The 20435-nt window shown below is 34.5% G+C and overlaps 1 long non-coding RNA gene across 1 annotated transcript; it reads left to right on the forward strand.

Annotated features, from left to right (window-relative positions):
• Positions 1–2073: 2073 nt before the first annotated feature.
• On the forward strand, positions 2074–19657 carry LOC137855589 (uncharacterized). Its single transcript, XR_011095815.1, has 3 exons — positions 2074–2175; positions 13488–13575; positions 19563–19657. It is a non-coding gene; the product is annotated as an uncharacterized lncRNA (long non-coding RNA).
• Positions 19658–20435: the final 778 nt, after the last annotated feature.

Here is a 20435-nt window from a genome sequence, read left to right on the forward strand (position 1 = left end):
GAATTGTCAGGTCTGGATAACAAATGCTATTTCTGATTTGATAGAATAATTTTCAGGGATTGAGTTTAAGCATTATATACAAATATTATTTAGGAAGTTAATTACGAATCTATGAAACTTTTTTTTTTCTCTATTGTTATTCTGGTCAATCAGCTTCTATGGCTGAAAAATATTTTGAATGTCAATACAAACAAGTGTAGTTTGAGGTATAGAAATACTATGCACAGTTAATACATTGCTTCTTTGATATTGTAAACCTTGATCTTGTTAATATGTAAATCTAATTTGTGACTGATTTTTTGCTACTCTGATTGGTCTACACCTTCTCTTGATAATTTCTCTGCACTTGGAGGACAAGACTGGAGAGGTGGCAGATGTATGCAAGGGTACTAGTCCATATATGCATTTCTCTAGTTAATCCCAATAATGTGGTTAATCTTTCTGTCAATATTAGCAGAGGGGTAATATTTTCTTAGTTCAAAAATGACAGAAGTATTTCTAAATTTTATTTTGGTTGCCAGCTAACTTTTGTGAGACCGTAATAAGATATTCCTATTGACTCTGACATTCAAAAGCCAGCATGCTTTTGAGCGATGTAAACTGTTTATGAATTGAATGAACGCAATTGGTATGTTTTGGTATGCTGAATTATGTTCTACTATTGCCTCCAGAACATTCATTACTGTTGTAGCTATGACCTCAAGAGATGCTCAAACCAAAATTTCCTCTTTGTGAACCAGAGTGTGTTTCTGAAAGATCAGTCTCCTTTGAAACAGTTTGTGACTCTTTTCCATAATCTGTTAGAGGTGTGATTTGTGAACCCTCTAAATATTCTGTGTGATCGAAGCTCACCATCTTAGAAGTGTGATCCTGGAGGAGATAAAGGTTGTAATTACGCTTTTTATCATGATTTATTTATTTATTTTTATTAATTTGGATATGCCTTGTGAAAGGTTTAAGTAATCTGGTGCTACTGATTTGCTAACTACTAATTTTAATTGTAATTTTAATTTTTTAAATCATTGCTGGTATTTTTTAAATGATATTAATTTAACTTTCCTAGGTAAACTTTACTTCATAATTTAAACAAATATTAAAAAAAAAACAAACACCTCAATACCTTAAGAAAAGTGCAGGATACACATACCTTAAGGGTCTAGAGACCAAGGATAGGTTGTACATACTGAAAAATTAACATGGAAATTCCCCAGTATGTGAGTTGTGTGCAGATCTTATCAGATTCACATGTAAAGTTATGGCACAGACCCTGGAAGGTTAGCTGTGTACAGTAACAAGAAATGGACTACTGTTGTCCTCCAATCAACAACTATAGAGTAGCTGCTAGGTTGTTACTTCTTCTGAAGTAACTTCTATTATGCATAAATTGTGCATGAATTATGCTGGGTAATCAGGTAGTCTTCTGACTCCAGAATCAGGTGTGAAACATTTTTCACTTTCTTCCTTTCACATTCTTCCTTTGATGTTTTCCCAGCAGATACCACTTCACAGATAGCAGCTCCTTCAAAAGAATGAAGTTGGTTAGCCTCTGTTAACTTTTTTCACTTTCTTGAGGATGCAAGCACTCCTAAACTCTCTAAAAGGAAGCCTGAACTGAATCACTCTGTCTTCCAGCTGGCAGTCCATCACGAGAAAGATTTTTCTTTGATGATGTATTTAATGTAATGCATTGTCCAACTGCTGTATCCTTAGTGACACACTGCTGTAACTTAGTGACACACTGCCATCAGATTGGCATCATACATCAAAGCCTTCCTCACTTTGGTGATGTAATGACCATCAATGCTTTTGTTTGTTTGTTTGTTTGTTTGTTTTTGTAAATAAAAGAATAACGAGTGTTCATTATGTAGGTGAATGCATCTACTATTTATGATCTGCCTACAAATGTAGATGACACAGTTATTGCATATCTAGTTTTTATTTGAAAAACAAACTGTCAATATCTTCTAAAATTTACTTAAGTGCACTATTCAAACTAGATTGGCATGATGATTGCAATGCCTACTCCTACTCCTTTTTTAACACAGCAGGTTTCTATTAAATCATTTGCTGCAGAGCTGGCCTAGATGCACTGCTCTGGGCTATACCAGTCTGCCTTTTTTCAGATCCTGCATTTTCTGTTCTGTATGCTAGTGAGAAGGTCGTGCTTACCTTAAGGTGAATGTATTTTATCTTTTATACTTTCTACTGTGTTCTTATGAGAATCATAACTGGGTAATTGCTGCTCCTTAGACTTAGTGTTTCAAGAGATGTAATCACATCAAATCTGTTGAGTGATTTTGTAATTATGTTTCATTTATTGTCTTCACTAAGATGTAGTATGATTATGCATAATCTTGCTTTCCTTGATGAGCTGTTTGACCATTTATTTTATTTATTTATTTATTTATTTATTTATTTATTTTGTAATCAGTTGCTAAAATGAGAAGAATTGAAAAGTGTTAAAAGACAATGGACCATTCTTATTCTGGACATCAGTATTCCAGTGGGGTAGTAGAGGAAAACAGGATTACAACAAGCTTGTAATGAGTAGCTGGCTATATATTGCTGTGTAGCGAAAGGAAAAAAAAAGTGAAGATGTATGATAGGGTAAAGAACTTAAAACACACATTTGATAAAGCCATCTATCATCACAGCATGCTTTCTGAAAAAATAAAATAATAATAATAAAACAAGCAAACACAACCATATATGTTTGAGGAAAATGAGAAGAGAAGAGAACCCTGAACCCTGAACCCACCTCTGAATTTCTGTCAGAAGCTCGGGTCTGGATTTTGTAAAGCTCTTAAACTGTTTAGAGGTTACTGAATTAGACATTTTCTCTTTCTGTACTGCCAAACTTTTCAGTCTGAAGTCTATCAGTAGAAATAACAGTTGAGAAGATATTTTCTGGAAGTGTTTCTACTGGGTTAGCATACTTCTGCTGACCTGTTTCCACGGGGAATCTGAAACAGAACAAATGAGGTACTAGAATCACAGAATTGAAGGAGCTTCACAACTTGGAAGGAGCCCACAAGGATCATCGAGACCAACTCTTGGCTCCACACAGGACCCAAAAATCAGACCACGTGTCTGAGAACATTGAACCAAGGGACGTTGTTTGCTTCTCATATGTCTTGCCCTCTAGACCCAACTTTGTAGCCCTCCATTTCTAATAGTTTTATGTCCTTACACTGTGGCACCCAGAACTTGACACAGTACTCGAGATGAGGCTGCACCAGCACAAAGCAGAGCAGGACAATCCCTTCCCTCAACCAGCTGGCAGTGCCATCTATGCCTGATGCACCCCAGGCTATGGTCGGTCCTCCTGACTGACAGGGCACACTGCTGGCTCACGTTCAACTGCTGTCGAACAAAATCCCCATAACCCTTTCTGCAGGGCTACTCTCCAGCCTCTCATTCCTCAGTCTGTACGTATAGCCAAGGTTGCCCCTTCCCAGGTGCAGAACTTGCTCTTGTTGAACAACTTGCTCTTGTTGTTCAAATTGTTGGTGATTGTCCAGCCCTCCAATTTGTCAAGATCTCTCTGCAAGGCCTCTCTACCCTTGAGGGAGTCAACTGCTCCTCTTAATTTAGTATCAGATGAAAACTTACTTAGTATACCTTCAAGTCCTGCTTCCAAGATTAGTATTTTAAGAATATGTTAGTAAAGAAAGGGTAGGCTTAAGTTGCATGACTTAATGATTTTGGATTTAATATTCAGTGTGCTGCAGCCTAATAGTGCTTATTAATAAATCAAATTCATATAGATGGTGCTTCGAACACCCTCTATAACATATATAGAAATCTGTGTGGAAGTAATCAAATATAAAATTCTAGCTTGCATGTGGAAACAGAGATGTTCCCTGTTTAGTGCTTATGCAAGACAATATTCTTTGTGAACCAAGATTCTCTTGATAATTTTTTCTAACTGGGATGATGACTTTCTTGTTTTGTTTCAGATTTGTGAAATAGTACTTGCTGTTATTTATGAAAGAGCATATTTAATTTCTTCATGCTTTTAAGGCATTTTTTTCCCTTCTGAATTTATATCTGAAATAACTAGCTTGAACTCAGACTATTTCTATGAGATCTAAAGGAGCTCTTAATTTAAGGGAATTTGAAATGATGTACAAATTCTTTTGCCAAGGATTTTAAAGTATTAACAGGATTGAAATTATCAAGGATGCTTATAACATGCTGCCAGTCCCCAAAACCTCACTGTAAGTCATTGGTGATCTATGTAAAATGATCATTAAATGAATCATGGAAAGATACTTTTTTGTTTGTTTGTTTGTTTGTTTGTTTATTTGTTTTGTGATCTGTTTGCATGAAAAAAAAAAAAGAAAAAAGAGGGAAATAAAAAGACGGAGAGAGTCAGACAGTAGTAGCACCTATAGTACTTTTAATTGGCATTAAACTCATTTGGGTTAGAACCATTATTTTACTTAGAGAAAGTCTTATACTTGCATTCCTCATCTGTTCACTCAGTAACTGAGATTGTGACTTGTATTCAATTAAACTTGGTCTCTAATACCTGAAGATGTTAGATCTTTTTTGGAATTACTGTACTGGATGGCATCAGAACAATTTTCTGTAACTTACGTACCTTAACAGGAAGAGAAGGGGAAATGGATTCTTGTGGTGATTATCTGCTTACTTTGTTTTTTGCTCTCTGAAGATCATGTTACATTTCTTGTATTTCACTTTTAATTTTCCTGGTCAATGTGGAGTACAAGAATTAATTTAATTTATTTTTTCTTCTATACCTTGTTCCTATTTATATATTTCTATTGTCATCTCTTTATGGTTCAGCTAGCTTCCCTCATTGATCCCTTCCACTCTGTGTATTTAAATAATCTTCTGTTGTTTCCATTCACTTCCAGAACAAACTCACTGATGATTTTACTTTCCTACTGAGATTTTAGAGCATTTGTTTGGCTTCATCCTTGTCTCTTTAAAATTGTATATATTCTTTTCTGTCATATACCATCTTCTGTGTAACCAAAATAAGTTGTGCCCCAGTAGGACTTCAGTAATTACAACATCTGATTTATCATAAATACTTTATCACTTTTAAATAGTGCATCCAACAGAGCATGTATAATCTACTAATTCCCCTATTTTTCTTTAAAATCCATGTTAGTCATTTAATTATCTCAGTCTGCTCTTTTCAATAATGTCAATGCCTTTCCCATATTTCTTCTCTTAAATATGAGTATTATTATTATTATTATTATTTCTGAAATAATAGATGTATTCATTCATCTATACAACTTAGTACTGTTTCTGAGTTCCACTTGCTGGAAAATTAGAGATAGTTAATGGACAATGTAAAAACATCAAGCTCAAGTACTTCTACAATAAAGGTCATATTGTGAAACAGTTATCTGCAAGCCAGTGAGCTATTTAAATCATATTTAATGGTAACTAATTAGATCACATGGAAAATAGTCAAGGTATCACATACAGCTTCTGAGAGCTGTTCAGTTTTAACCTTGAACTCTAAGACAGGAAAACAAATAATTACTCTGCTTGATGTCAGTATTGCAAAGGCAAAAATATTGAGAGAAAACTTCAAGACAATTTCTTCATTATCTAGGTGAGTAAGGATGATAATACTTGAAAATTTAATAGGTTCACTTTGTCTAAATAAGGAAAATGTCAAATATTCACTCCTCAGGAGTTAGTTTTTTATCTGGACTTTTCTTGAAATGTACAATTTGTGGGCAGGATAATGTTACACTCAGTTCTTGCAGTAGATTTAGTGTTCCTCACTCAGGTTGAACAGTGAACATAAGGACTGGAAAAAATGGTTCAAAACAAAATCTTTAGAGACAAGATCTGTTTCCAGTGGTCACCATGGGCAGCAGGGGGGTGCCTCTCCTCCTCTCTCCTCCTCTTCCCTCCCTTCCCCTCTATTCCATGCTTTCTGGTTTTGAAGGTTAGCACAACTGGTCTTTGCTCCAAAAATTTGCTGAATATATGATTGTGTTGAGTTTTTTTAAATAGATCCCACACATTACACAGATCTAATTCAAGATTCACTCACATTAGTAACATTTACAAATTTTATCTCTGCATGATGGTGTCCTAATGTGATTTTTGTTCAGATTTAAGGACAGTGAAAGTTACCCAGAAGAATCTATTTGCCTCCGTTTTTGCCTCACTGATTTCTCTAAGCAAGTCGCATATGGCATATGCAAGTTGGCTGATAAACCCCAAATCATATTTTTCAAATTTAGACTTGGAATTTTATCCCATGCTAATTTATGCTAATTGAGTAGTTGGCTAATTTGTTAAATTGATTTGACAATAAACTTTAAGACAGAGGTTTACTCTTTCTATTGTTCAGGTTACTCTGTCTTTCCTGTATGTTTTGTATTCTGCTATCATACTGCTACATTGATTGTCTGACTTTCATGGGATCCTGACATGTCTGGTATATTAATATCTTAATGTAGATCACACCTTCCAATTTCTCCATCTTATTTCTTAGGCTTCCAGCATTTACAAAGTGGCAGCATAGTATTGATTTGTTTCATTTCTTGGCACTCTTTTAGAATGGCAATCCGCTTATTTCCTATTTCCATATTTGATTATTTCTATCCTCTGACCTGTGCTTCTCTTGAGAATACAAAATTTTTGTGTCTTCATCTTTACAAATATTACCTCAAGCCCTGTGTACTTCTCTGCCTGTCAGCTTTCCCTCACTAGGTGTAAAGTTCAATGCCAGCCTTGTTCATTTTAGTTGTAAACACCTTGGTTCTTTACAGTTGAGATCAGGCCCCTTCCTCTTGTCCAGAAGTTCACTTGCTTTTTGATAAACTGAATAATAACAAAACAGTAATATACATGGAAAAAAGGATTACAGAACTCTTTCCAAGTGTTTCCAAGCTGATTCCTTTTGAAGTTTATATGTCTTTCCTGGTAGGTATGTTGTCCTCTGTGGGCTCAGAAACCCAGAAGTCTGTTTGCCTGAGAAAGGAGCCTTCCACTATCACAAACTCTTTTTACACTTCCAGAAGGGTGTCCTTAATGCTGGATGTTAGCCAGTGCACCACACACTGTGCTCATTTCCCACTTGCTAGCCTCTGATGTTTCTGAACTCTTTTTTGATCCTCCTAATTTCTCCATTCCCATCCTGATGGGAATGCTGCCCGTTGGGTGTTATCAGCTCTGTTGCCTGGACACTGGCCAGGCTGAGGCTGAAGGTGTTTCTATGACCTCCTTTGTCTGCCTGAGTTTTTCCAAAACAAGTTGGACCAAAATTCTGTCTCAAGGGGTCCTGTAGAGACGGTACCACTCATTCATGCATGTATATCCTTTTTCTGGATGAGGTAGCCATCAGTTGTACTTGATAAAATAACCTGCATGTTTCCTATGTTCTTTGCTCCTTTTTCGAATGGACAGAAGAGCATTTCTCATTTGTCTTTCATTCCTAGTGGACCTATTTACTCTCCTCCTGATATTCTTTCAGCCTGATAGTTGCCTATCTAGTTGCCATCTGCCTCCTATTACCTGCCACTGAACTCCCACTGCTGCAAAACTCCTGCTTGCCTGATAATTTTATTTAGTCCCGTTTGTCTGCTCATTATTCACTGAGGCTCTATTTGCTTCAGAGAAGTACAGAATGTTTTTGTTCTGGGCAAAGGAAAATTTATATTAACAATTAATCACAGGCTTTGTGGATAACAAAATAGCTTTTGAAGGGCATATTTTGTTATTTGAATTCCATTTGCATAGCTTGTGTTCATGCTCCACCTTATATGTTAAAGCCTTATGCAACAGGTGAACCATGCATAGCAATCTTGTATGTCAAATTGCTGCAGAATTGGAGCCAGAGGAGAAAAATGATACATTTAAATTTAGAATGGAAAAAAAATATTTTAAAAACTATGCAAACACTTAAATGATTATAAGGTGCAACAATTGAAATAGAATAAAACATAGGCTTCTGCTTTTCCTTTGTGAACACTATTATTTAATTGCTTTATAGGATTACATTAATGTATATAACTACATCAAGGCATCTTTTGATGGAGTTGAAGGCAACTACATTTGGAATATATTTGGAATTCTGGAAATTACAATACATGGTCACATTTGTGAATAAGGAAAGATATACTTTCTTGTTGCAGTGTTATTGTCTCATCAAAAATCCTTGTTGGAAACATCATGTCGGTCCTTCCTATGTATTGTCACAGATTGCATTTGAAAGACAACAGAAAAAATCCTAGTATCTAAACTTATATATGAAAATGCTTATAACTTTATTATTGCAGTCATCCACAGTTTTATTAGTTTTTAGTTGTCCCTTTCCTTCCGACTCAACATTATCAATCCCAGTTGGCAGGATTTTTCATCAATCAATCTTCAATGGGCAGCCAGGGTACTTTCAACAGCCCTTGCCATTTTTTTTCCTAATAATTGGAAAAGCTTGTTGTTTTTTGGCAAAAGGCTGATGAAGAGGCATGTATCCTCTCCTTCTGCTTCTGTTGCAAATGTTATGCACAAGTGATCAAATTAATAAGATTTGTTTGCAACATTAACTAATTCATAAAACCAAAGAAAAAATACTTTCAAATATCACTTATGCCAAGAAATTCTATCCACTTATAATACATATCTTTGAGATCTTTAATATTTCAAAAGACATGACAAATCTCCAAATCCTATTAAATATATACCAAGTGACTAACATTTGTGCTAATTAAATGGACATAATATACTCCTTGGTAGCATAGTCGTTAAAATAATACAGTTTCTGTTGGCCTGTTCTCCCAATATTACTCAATTGAAGACAATTCAATATTCGTAAGGAAATTCTAGTCCATTAAACTACACAGTTGTAGAAATCCTCTCCTAATGAGGACGTGTAGACCAGTATGTGTTCCTGATATGTGTACATTCCCATCGCCATAGACTTTTGTCAGTGGTATGGCTGTGTAATATATCAGCAACTATGCTTAAATGTGTGTATTTTCTTGGGAAACAAGAACACCTCTGCCATGTTTGTATCTTTATTTTCCTATCAACAATAGGTGAGTGAATAGAATTCATAAGGACTCTCTTTGAAAGCATAGAATCACAGAATATCCTGAGTTGAAAGGGACCTGCAGGGTTCATTGAATCTAGCTCCTGACTTCCCACAAGACCACCCAAAAATCAGGCCTTGTGTCTGACAGCAGTGTCCAAACACTTGAACTCTGGCAGGCTTGGTGCTGTGACCACTGCCCTGGGGAGCCTGTCCCAGTGCCCGAGCACCCTCTGGGTGCAGACCCTTTCCCTAACCCCCAGCCTGACCCTCCCCTGTCCCAGCTCCATGCCATTCCCTCGGGTCCCGTCGCTGTCCCCAGAGAGCAGAGCTCAGCGCCTGCCCCTCCGCTCCCCTCGTGAGGGAGCTGCAGGCTGCCATGAGGCCTCCCCTCAGCCTGCTCTGCTCCATGCTGAACAAACCAAGGGACCTCACCTGCTCTTCATATGTCTTTGCCTTCTAGACCCATCTTTGCAGCCCTCCTTTGGACACTATAAAAGTTTTATCTCCTTATATTGTGTTGCCCCAAACTGCATGCAGCACTCAAGGTAGGCTGCATGAACACAAAGTAACACAGGAAAATCCCTGCCCTCAACCAGCTGGCAATACTGTGCCTGAGGCACCCCAGGACAAGTACTGTAATCAAGGTTTTTTATGCAAATGTTGATGCACATTCATCCTGTATGTAGGAGATTCTTCTCAGTCAGATCCTTCTCATCATCCAACTGACAGAACAGAGCACCATAAGGCAGTGGATTTACACTTCTGATTAGTATGTGTAAATTAAGTGCAGACTACTATAAAGTATCTTTATTCTTTAAAGCTAGAGCTGCAAGGCAGGTGTGTTCAGTTTCTAAAAGAAAAATTTACTTCCAGTGCCATTCTCTCTTCCGAATTTACTCTGCACGTAATCTACTGTCTGGCAATGCCCTTTTCAATATCTGCTGCAGTTTAAAACATGGCCAGCGTTACTGATTATCCAAAACTGAGTTCAGAATGGCCTTTCTAATGACATTTCAAATTTCAAGAAACTTCAACAAACTTTGGCTTTTAACAACTGCAGTTGGAGACTCATCAAGCTAGCGTTGAAGGCAAACTATATATTGAATTGCACCAGTGATAAGCCTGTTGATTTTGTGGCAGAACCGGCTCAGGTACATGCCAATTTTGGGAAAATTATTATTATTTTTTTAAATATATCCCTTCTATCAGTATTCTGTATGCTGGGTTTTATGATGGCTTCCAGTATACACATAAAAGTTTTATCTGCAACAAACTCCCATGCTATAATCTGCTGCCTCCATTTTCTGCTTCTGTTCTGCCAGCGTCACCGCATGTGTTCGAACAGTTAAAGCTGTTTGGAATTCTTTGAAAGAGAAAATGAAACAAATGATATTTTCTGTTTCTAGTAATGAGATGAGCTCTGGAAAAATGAATTGGAAAGGGAATCAAAACAACACTGGGATGTAAAGCAATTCTTACAACTGATAGCAAAGGAAAACACTGTAGCCTGATTCAATCTTCTTTGATGTGTCTGGTCATCAGCACTTATTAGCAGCTCAACTTCTGTAATCTTCCAGTTGCTTTATTCACCTGAAAACTATGCAAGTTGCAGAACAACATTGATGGATTAAAATCTTCCCACTGGGATTTCTTTGCTTGATTCTTTAGAACTTTCCACAAACATTATTTCAGGAATAAATATATGAAAGAGGCTTCATACGATTGATATTTTTAATGAAATAAAGTAATCTTAATTATCTCAATGGTTTTGCAAAGTGATGATGAGGTTTCCTACAGAACTAAAAATAAAATGACAGTTGGGGTGGAGGAGAAAGAAAGGAGACAGAATTTGAAAATCCCTGACCCACCCAATTTCTAATTACTTTTCAGGCACAGTTTGTGATCCTTTCAAATGCTCTAAATTAATCACCATTGCAAAAGTTAGAACAGGGATCACTCTACACTACAAAGGAAATCTTAAGAAAAAAAAAAAATTAGCATGTTAAACCTGGCTGCTAGGTAACGTGATGTTACTGAATACCTCTGGGGATACAGAAGCCTATATGTAATTCAGGGCACTGCGAAAAAAGGGAGAGAGGGAAAAAGAAGTTAACAGCTGACAAAAACTGCAGCAAATTGATTGAGGACATTTAACCTTTCATGCTTATTTATTTTATTCTTTTTTCAAAAAAGGCTGTTTTCTTAGTTGTAATAGAAGTTTGTTGGAATAGAAATCACAAACAAAAAAACAAACAAACCAAAAAACAACCAACCAACCAAAAAAAAAAAAAAGAGAAAAAGGAAAAAAAAAAAAAAAAAAAAAAGGAAAAGCCCCAGTAAGCTGGATTTCATTTTAGTTGAAATGGTCTTTCTTTCCTAGCTACAGTCTGGTGGAATGTGAATTTCGTTTGACAGCAAAGAAGAAGAGAAGAAAGGCACTGAATTTATTTTTTATTCTAAGGTTTAACTAATTTGTTCATAACTGACTTTTATTGACTTTTATGAGTTTAGGAGAAGACTTAATGTAGTGTGTTCTTTCCTTTTAGGAATATGTCTTCTGTAGGAACACAACAGTTCACTGATATTTGTTTCTGTTTTCTTTGCATCTCACAAAGGGATGCAAAAGGGCCTTTTTTTTTCTTTTTTTTTTTTTTTTCATTTATTCTAATTTACTAAGATATAAAATTTACTAAGATAAAAATATGTAAATTACAGTGTAAAATACTTTTTTTGTTGTTGTTGTACTACAGCCTGCCACCCTGCAGTTAGCTGTACTGTTAGCAAAGCAGAAGTTACTAATGTTATTTATTAAGCACATTAGTTTGTGGATACAAAGAGGGAGAGAAATAAGCTTGTTTGTTTGTTTGTTTGTTTGTTTTTGTTGTTGTTTTTTGTAAGCAAAATTGAATTTCAAATTTTAGACGTCTGGTAGATCATATATTATGCCAGTGTAATTTTCTGAAATGGAACATTTTTTTTTTCTCTTTGTAACTTCATTGTCAAATTCAGAACTGTTCCTGAATTCCTGCAAATACAAACTCTGCTGTTGTAATCTGTCATCTTTCAGCTGGAGCTTCTAAAAGTCCCTCTCCCTCTTGTGCTTTTTAAAATCCATTCAGTTATTTATCTTGTCAACGACTTTCTCGGTGGTAGTCTGGGCATGCTCAGTGGCTTCTTAGGTGTATTTTACTCATTTGTATTATAGTCCATTGAGTTACTATTTCAGACAAGTGGAAGTTGTTCCTATGAATCTTTTTTTTTTTTTTTTTTTTTTTTTCCCTGCAGGGGAGAGATGATTATCATTCTATTATAATTACTGAAATTTCTTCCTGCAGAAAAAAAGACTTGATCTATTTAAAAGAAAACCACAGGTGCAAAGCTACTACAAGGATACAAGTAGATACTATTATTATTACAAAATTATAATCCTGATCCTAAGACTTAAGGGAATGTCTTTACCTTTTGCAGGGCTTAGTATCAAGCCTTCCAGGAGGTTGCTTCTCTGTAGACTGCTAAGAACTTCACAAGAAAGGGCTGTAGCCTGTGGTACATTACTTTCTGAAAGTGCAAAATAAAGCAGGAGCTCATTCACTAATGCAAAATAACTAGCACTTGCACTTTCTTGACTTTCATGTACTGACCTCTAAAGTAGTGTCCTAGATGTCAGAAGAGCCATGCACAGAGATTTATTTCTATAAGAATTGATGACTTAATATTTTGCCAAGAAAACATTCACTCTAAAACAATATTATAGTATATGTGTAACAACAGATGTTTAACGGATCTTTTATTTACATCCTGTCCAAAAAGGCAAAAGACTATAGAAAAAATGTTTTTATTTTTTTTATGAAAATTGTTGATTGTCTTACTTGTCTACAGAAAACATCAAGGATCAAATGTCCACTTTTTAAAAAGACTGTTATGAATTTGTAAGAGTTTTTCCATTTTTATCATATTTTAGATATTTTTTTGGTCTCATCTGAATTAACTTTAATGGTGATAAAGAAAACAATCTTTGATATTTAAAAACAATCATATTTTCCTTGTTCAAAATCCAGAGACTCATCAACTTAAGAAAAAAGATGGAATAAACCAAATATAAGTACATTTTTATACCAAAAAAAAAAAAAACACCCTTGAAGACAAAATATTCATAAAGTTAAGAACCGCTCACACTGTTTGACATAAGTGTAATTTGGTACACATTATTGTTCCTAACTTTACTATTTACCATTTACTTTATGTGTATATATATGTATTTCTATGTAAGGTGTTTTTTTTTTGAACAATTTGAGTTTATCTCTGTCGCACTTTTACAAGAAGTATGTGCTGCTGAGTAATTTATAAAATTGGTTTCTAAACACTGGAAGCAGACAGCAGGAACAAATAATTGCTCTTAATGAATTTCTCTGTATTACTGTTATTATCAATATAAAACATTACATTTCAGCCTAAAGCTTGGCATGACATCACTGTAAAGCAAGATTGCTATCAAGAGCAGCATTTATCACAAGGAACATTTCAGTCTCATTTAAAAAGTAAGTTCTTTCATTTGTATCATCTGCTCTTTTTCACAATGCATTATTCTTCTGGTTTATTATTCACCTTTTCACTGTTCACTCAGTAGTTTCAGATTCTGTTTTTACGTATTTCCTCCTGATATTTTTCAGACCATTGGTACTGTAGTATCATGGATCATTAAATGCATTAAATCCTCTTTGCTCAGAAAATGCAATCCACTCTAAGGAAAAATTGCATTCTTTTTTATTACCTAATAACATTTTAAAAAAACATTTTGCAATAGATGTTTTATCTTACTGGCTACTCCTTCTTTAGATATGCTTTCCTGTTATTTATCTTTACTTTGTTTTAATTATTTCTATTTTTTTATTTTCATATTTTGAAGTGTAAAATCCAAAGTGTAAAATTTGTGAAAACTCACAAATTTTCTCTAAAATTCAAAAGTTTTATAAAGCAAAACTAAAACTCTATAGCACTCCTCTCTTACTAGAAACAGAGATTTACCTTGGATTCCAATGCATCTTAAATGCAATTAAAATTTCTTATTATTCATGAATGAACACCCAGCAACCTTCTCTAATTTCTTTTCACTATATTTTATCTCCTTTTATGTCTGTTCTTCTTGCTGTTCACATTTTTTTAACCTTAAAACATAGACTAAATAATGCTGCTTATATAGTTTTGCTTGCCTCAGCCTTAGAATGAGGAAACAACACTTCCTGAATACTGACCCAACTTTATTTATTCATTAGAGAAAAGTTATCAAGGTGAAGGGTATTATTATATTTAACTAGAATGAAAGATGTGTTATTAGCTCTGCACTAACATTCAAAGATGACTCTGCAGCATACCAGCAGTTCCTCCCAAAACCTTTACTTGGTGGTACTAGGTGTGGTGCACAGACTATATGAACAACTCTTCTTAATACACAACGTCTCAAGGGCGGGGACAGTTAGCTGGTAACCAGGAACTCAAGGCACAGAAGGAATACAGACTTGCTAAGGATTTTAAATCAATAGAAGAATAGTAATTGTTGTAAGTTGGTGGCATCTTGACAATAGAAAAAAAAAATTGTATTTCCAGGTTGAAATAGTATTTCATGTGTGCAGATGACAGCTGCTTGTTTGCCATGATTATTGCATGTTTGCCATATCATGCGTGTTTGCCATGATTATTTACTTCTAAAACCATCTGGTTTGGTTTATGATGAAGTGTTGAGGTATGTTCACTCTCACTGTCCATTTTTAAACTGTAACTACCACCTGGAATGTGAGAGTTTACTAGTAGGTACTATATAGTTAAAGTGATAATAATAATGCATCATATAAATAAGTTAATACAGGTGCAGAAGGCTTTGGTACAGTTGAATTGAAAGAGGATGTGATACAGTCAAGTACCTGCAAACCTTTTGTGCATTTTACTTAGAACAGTAGAAATAAATTATTTCAAAGCCTATAAGTTATTTCAAAGTAAAGGACATGATTCAAATGAAAAGTAATAAGGTGAAAAAACATTTAACAGCCTCGTATTTAAAATAAATAAACAAACAAACAAACAAACAAAAAAAACAGGAAAAATAAGTGCAATTAATGAGTGTTCAGATGTTAGGAACTGTCATGTTCAGTAGATAAGCCTGAACTGTGCACAATAAAATAAAAGCATGTAGTGACATATTTTTCTCCCTACATGCTTCAAGTTTGCCCAGAAGGAATTTCAATGATACACATTTTTTTTTCAGTTCCTTTGTTCCCTATACATTTTCAGCACTTGTCAGAGATTTAAATATCGATTCCCTTTCAAAAATTCAGGAATTTTAAAGATATCACAATATATATTAAAATAATGCTTAAGAGTTTTATATATTCTCTTTCAAAAAGGGAATAAATTCAGTGAACTACACAAACAGAAAAAGAAAAAAGTGGAAAATGTCAAGCAAGCATTCTCCTTCATTCAAATATCGTATCAGTGAAATTTGGCTATAGATTAATAAAATCTCAGTCTGTCAATTAATTATTGCTTCTATTTTAAGAAATTATTTCTTTTATTTTAAGAAATAATTTCTTGATATCAGCCTAAAACAGGTTCTATTGTCTGAATGATTGCTTTATTCTTAATCTTTCAGTTATAAAGATGTAGGTCATATAGTGGCTATATAAACTTTTACATCTAGTGAGAAAATCATGCAGTATAAAATCCATTAGAAAGAAATGACTTTATTCAAGACATGAAACTATCCCTTGTTCGTGATTTCTATAAGGCTACTGGGCAGAATACTTAACTCAAATCTCCTCAGGTCAATTTCTTTCTTTAATACTAACCCACAGCTATGAACATGTATTATTACAGAAATGAAGTAATGGAAAATCATCCTGATGTGAAAGCATATTAGAAATCATAAGCGAATAGGCTTGGGGCACTTGAATAACAAAGCAATGCAATACTGAAAGTTGGCAACAATTCAGCTCCTTTAAGGCTTATAGATTACCTGGATTTTGGTTCAGTTCATACTATCTGACTACACAGGTTTCACATGATGGTGCTACTGAGATTTGTCACCAGGTTATGAATTGCAAACATGGTTGTGAATATATAGAATGCCTTATCCAGAATGAGATAAATAGTAGGAATATGAAGAGCTTATTAATTTGTTGGTAATTTTAGTTGTTATGCCAACATCTGTGTAAATCTGTGTGAACTGGTTTAATAACTAATCAAAGCTAATATGTTATTCTTTATAATATGAATCATTTTCAAAAACAAATGTATTTAAAAAAATACTTTTTAAAGTACTCAAAGAACTCTTTAGAATTTTATAAATGGATTTTGAGAACTTCTGTAACTCCTGTCATGTACTGAATACAAAATAATATGAAAACATATCAAGTTTTTATAATACAAATGTACAATTTATTTTAAATTTCATTCTCAGATGATGAATAAAACTGATTTTATTGCAAAGTGATGGTGAGACATATGAGAGCAAACTGTTATTTGCCACAGTAATGTGTATAGAAAATCATCTCACAGAGAAAAAGATAAAGTTGGTGAGCAATAGATTAAAAAACAAATCAATTTCTGATCATGTTGTGATTCTTAGTATGTCCTATTAAAGTGGCAATGCTATGCGAAAAACATACCTAAAGATATAAATGAACTGTATCAACATTATTGGCCAATGCTATTATTGTATTTAAGAAATTAATCACCTAACATTTCGTATATTCTTACACAGAAACTAAATGAAAAATATAGTGAGTCATCTTTATAATAATAATAATAATAATAATAATAATAATAATAATAATAATAATAATAATAATAATAATAATAATAATAATAATATAATTCATCCAGTTGTTTTGAGACACTTGGAAAATGCAGTATAAAATTAGATATATTCAGAAAACTGTTTAATAAAGTTGATCTTAGAATCCCAAAAAATGACATATTTTTCTTGCCTGGAAATCCTGTTTTCTGAGACTTGTTTAACAAATTCCACCAAATAGGGTACAATGAAGGCACTCATGAAGGTTAAAAATTGTGCAAAACTGCAACTTCTCATAACAGCCTTCCAAACTAAGTCAAAAGCTTTTCATGATATTATTGTCATTGTCATTGGTAAATATTATTAGCTAAAATAAATCATACTGTCTTCTAACAGATTTTACCAAGCTGGGACAGATGAGGTGAATTTTGTGCTCTAATGACACCTGTGGTCAGGGTCCAAGGACAAAGGCACAAGGCTGTAATGATATATGTAATGATACAACTGGAAGATTGTTAAGAAACACAAAAATGAAACACCAGGCCCTGCTGTCATACTCCTATACAGGGAAAGAGAAACATAAGAGGTGGATATAGGTTACTGTTGAAGATGCCATGCAAAATCATCCTTCCATTCCTTCATATGGCACCCTCAGATATAGTGCTCCCCTTGCTTCACAAATCCCTTACATATAAAGGATCTAATACTGAACTATTAAAATCAGTGGGTGCTTTGACTTCCACTTCAGTGGGAGCAGGACCAAGTTAAAAATGATTACTGAAGTCATGCAGTGAGCCTCTGAAAGCAGTCAGAGCTGATCTCAAAAACAAATCAATTGCTGGGGAGAAAAGATGAATTAATATGCACAGCGGAGTCCAGCTGAGGATTTACCAGCTGGAAGGAAAAAAGCATCATGGGCAGAAACACAGCATATTGCTATTCCTTTAACATTTTGGGGTATGAAATGGTCTTAAGATAATTATGGAAACAAAGTCCCTTCTATAAGCTACAGAAATAGAGGCTGATAGAAGAGACCACAGATATTAAAAATTCTGATTGTAGTGTGGGGAACAAGAACTGGCAGCTGTGACTACAGCTATGTGAATAGTTCATTTTCAGACAAGTTCTAGGCAATTTCCAGATTCCTATTTCTCATGATTCAGCTGGCAATGGCAAAAAAAAATAAAAAAAAATTACTCCTCTGCTTGACTTTTGCAGTGGAATAGCTACTGCAATTGCTGTTGTTTTTGTGAAATAGTTACTGAAATTGCTTTTGTTTTTAAGCAACATAACCTTGAACCTGGAAAAATTAAAGTGGAAAACTATTATAACACTGCGTCCAGTGCTATGTGACTGTTGGTGGGAATAAGCTCCTTTGCTACTGGGAAGTAGAGAGCCAGCAATGTTTTCTGTTGAAATTTTTATATTTCTGGAACATGCCTGAAAAACAAACTATTTTTGAAATCCTACTGGAGAACCAAAACTACTTATTATTCTTGAGACTATTGCAGGCCAGAAGGCAGGCCAGTTTTGCCTATGTCTTGAATTGGACTTCATATATCATGATTTAAGAAAAAAAAACAACAAATAAACAGAAAAAAAAATGATAACAATAGAATTAATCTATCAGAGAGTTACTTTATATAATCTCCATATTTGTGTGCTTCGTGTAATTTGGAAGAACATATATATGCATTAAATATAAGGTAACTTTTGCACTACCCAAAATTTGGTTCTGACCTGTATGAAATTTAGCTTTATCCTACTATATTATTTTTCACTTTTACCAAGAAGATTTTGTAAAGTTGGAATCCTTACAATAGCTTTTTCTGCATTCATTGTAATATGTTATCTTGTTAAAGAGCTATTGAAGTGCCTATAAAGCAGACATTGTAATACTTTACACTATTCTCTTGATTATCATGTCACTGTGGCATCAAATTGCATTGTACCAGGTTTATTTTTAAATGGGTTGTGTGTTCCCTAATTTTTATTATTGTACACGTTTCTAGAGCTTTTGTTCAACATGTTAGAATTGAATATATTAATCATTTGATGATTTGATTTGATTTTGCGGCTAATTTCTACTCCTGGCTATGTGATCTAAATCCAGAATAGCGTCATTTGCTACTTTCTGACCAAAAAATAGCACACCAATATTTTTCCTATAATGTTCATAGTATTGGCATAACAGCTCTTATATATTAATATAATTGAAAGTGTTCCCAGCCAAACAATGCCCTCATTTAAGTGCAGGAGAACTAAGAAAGCTCTTTAATGATCCTGATGGTCCTGTGCAGCTTTTAGAACATTAAGAACATCCTTGAAATATTGGAGAAGCTCAGGAAAATCCTGGCTTTGTGCCTCTGCCTCACAAAACATCGCGTTTGTGAATGTGGCACTGAGTGTCTTGGCTTATAATATCAAGACTTTGTTCCCACAAAGATTGCTTTAAAGGAATAAGCACTTGTGCTTCATCCTCCAATGCATATTTACTGTAGTTAGAGTATTTCTTAATTTTATGCTTATGTCTTGATTGGTCTAGAAGCATGATATTTTTGTAAACATTGTAATGATCAGATACTAATATTCACTTAGATCTGCAAAAACAAACTGTATGAGAAAGAACACAAAATACTTATAATGAGAAAAAAAAAAAGTTTTACCAGAAGTCTGTATAACTGAGCTGGCATGGGAAAGGAGAAAGGTGGTTTTTAACCATATTTATTTATTCTCCAGGACTCAAAGCAACTGAAGTATCTAAGCTAATTTACACAAGTCTCCAAGAATGGAAAACAGGCCTCCGGCATAGTCTGTAATCTGCTTCTAAAGTAAGTACCATGTCAGTTTGAGATTTGGCAGTGTAATGTGTGCGAATGTATTTGTGGAATCTATACACTGTTGCAATAATCAGGGAAATTAGTATAAGCTGGAACTACTAAATACATTGAGAGACCACATTGCATTGTTGCCCACCTGTAAGTGACAATGGCAGGGCATGGGAACATGCTCAGTAAGAATCCAGAAAGATGAAGAGGAAGAAATGTCATACAAAGACTACACAATGATGGAAAAAAAATAAAACACCTTTCACAAGGAACACCATCACATTTCCTTGCATACTTTCAGATTCGTCTCCCTTTAGGACCAGCTGGTTTGGCACTGTGTGAGCAATATTGTTCCTAAACACAAAATATGTTGAAGGTGCATGCAAAATGGTGTAAGATTTTGATAGCTGATTTTTTTTTCTATGTACATTTTTTTCTCTATTACAAACAAACCAACCAACAGTCCTGCTACTAAAGTTCAAATTAGTCACCATTTTCAGTCCCTCCTGAAAAATCAGCCTTTCTTTAGTTTACTGCTTTGCTATTGCAAATGACTCACAAATTCTGAAGTTTCATTTAAATGGGGGAGGAATTACAGTGATATTTTGCATCCTAGGTAAGATAAAAACTGCTACAGTAAATTAAAGGATACCTCTTTTGCCATCTGCACAGTCTGACACTTCTGTGCAGCCTGATGCTTCAGAAAACTAATTTTTCTGCAGTGAAGTGTGTAAACAGTTGAGTTGAATTCTGTTCAATGTCTGAACTTCTATTCCATGTGATG

Source organism: Anas acuta, chromosome 4 (assembly GCF_963932015.1).
Source record: "Anas acuta chromosome 4, bAnaAcu1.1, whole genome shotgun sequence".
Lineage (NCBI taxonomy): Eukaryota > Metazoa > Chordata > Aves > Anseriformes > Anatidae > Anas > Anas acuta.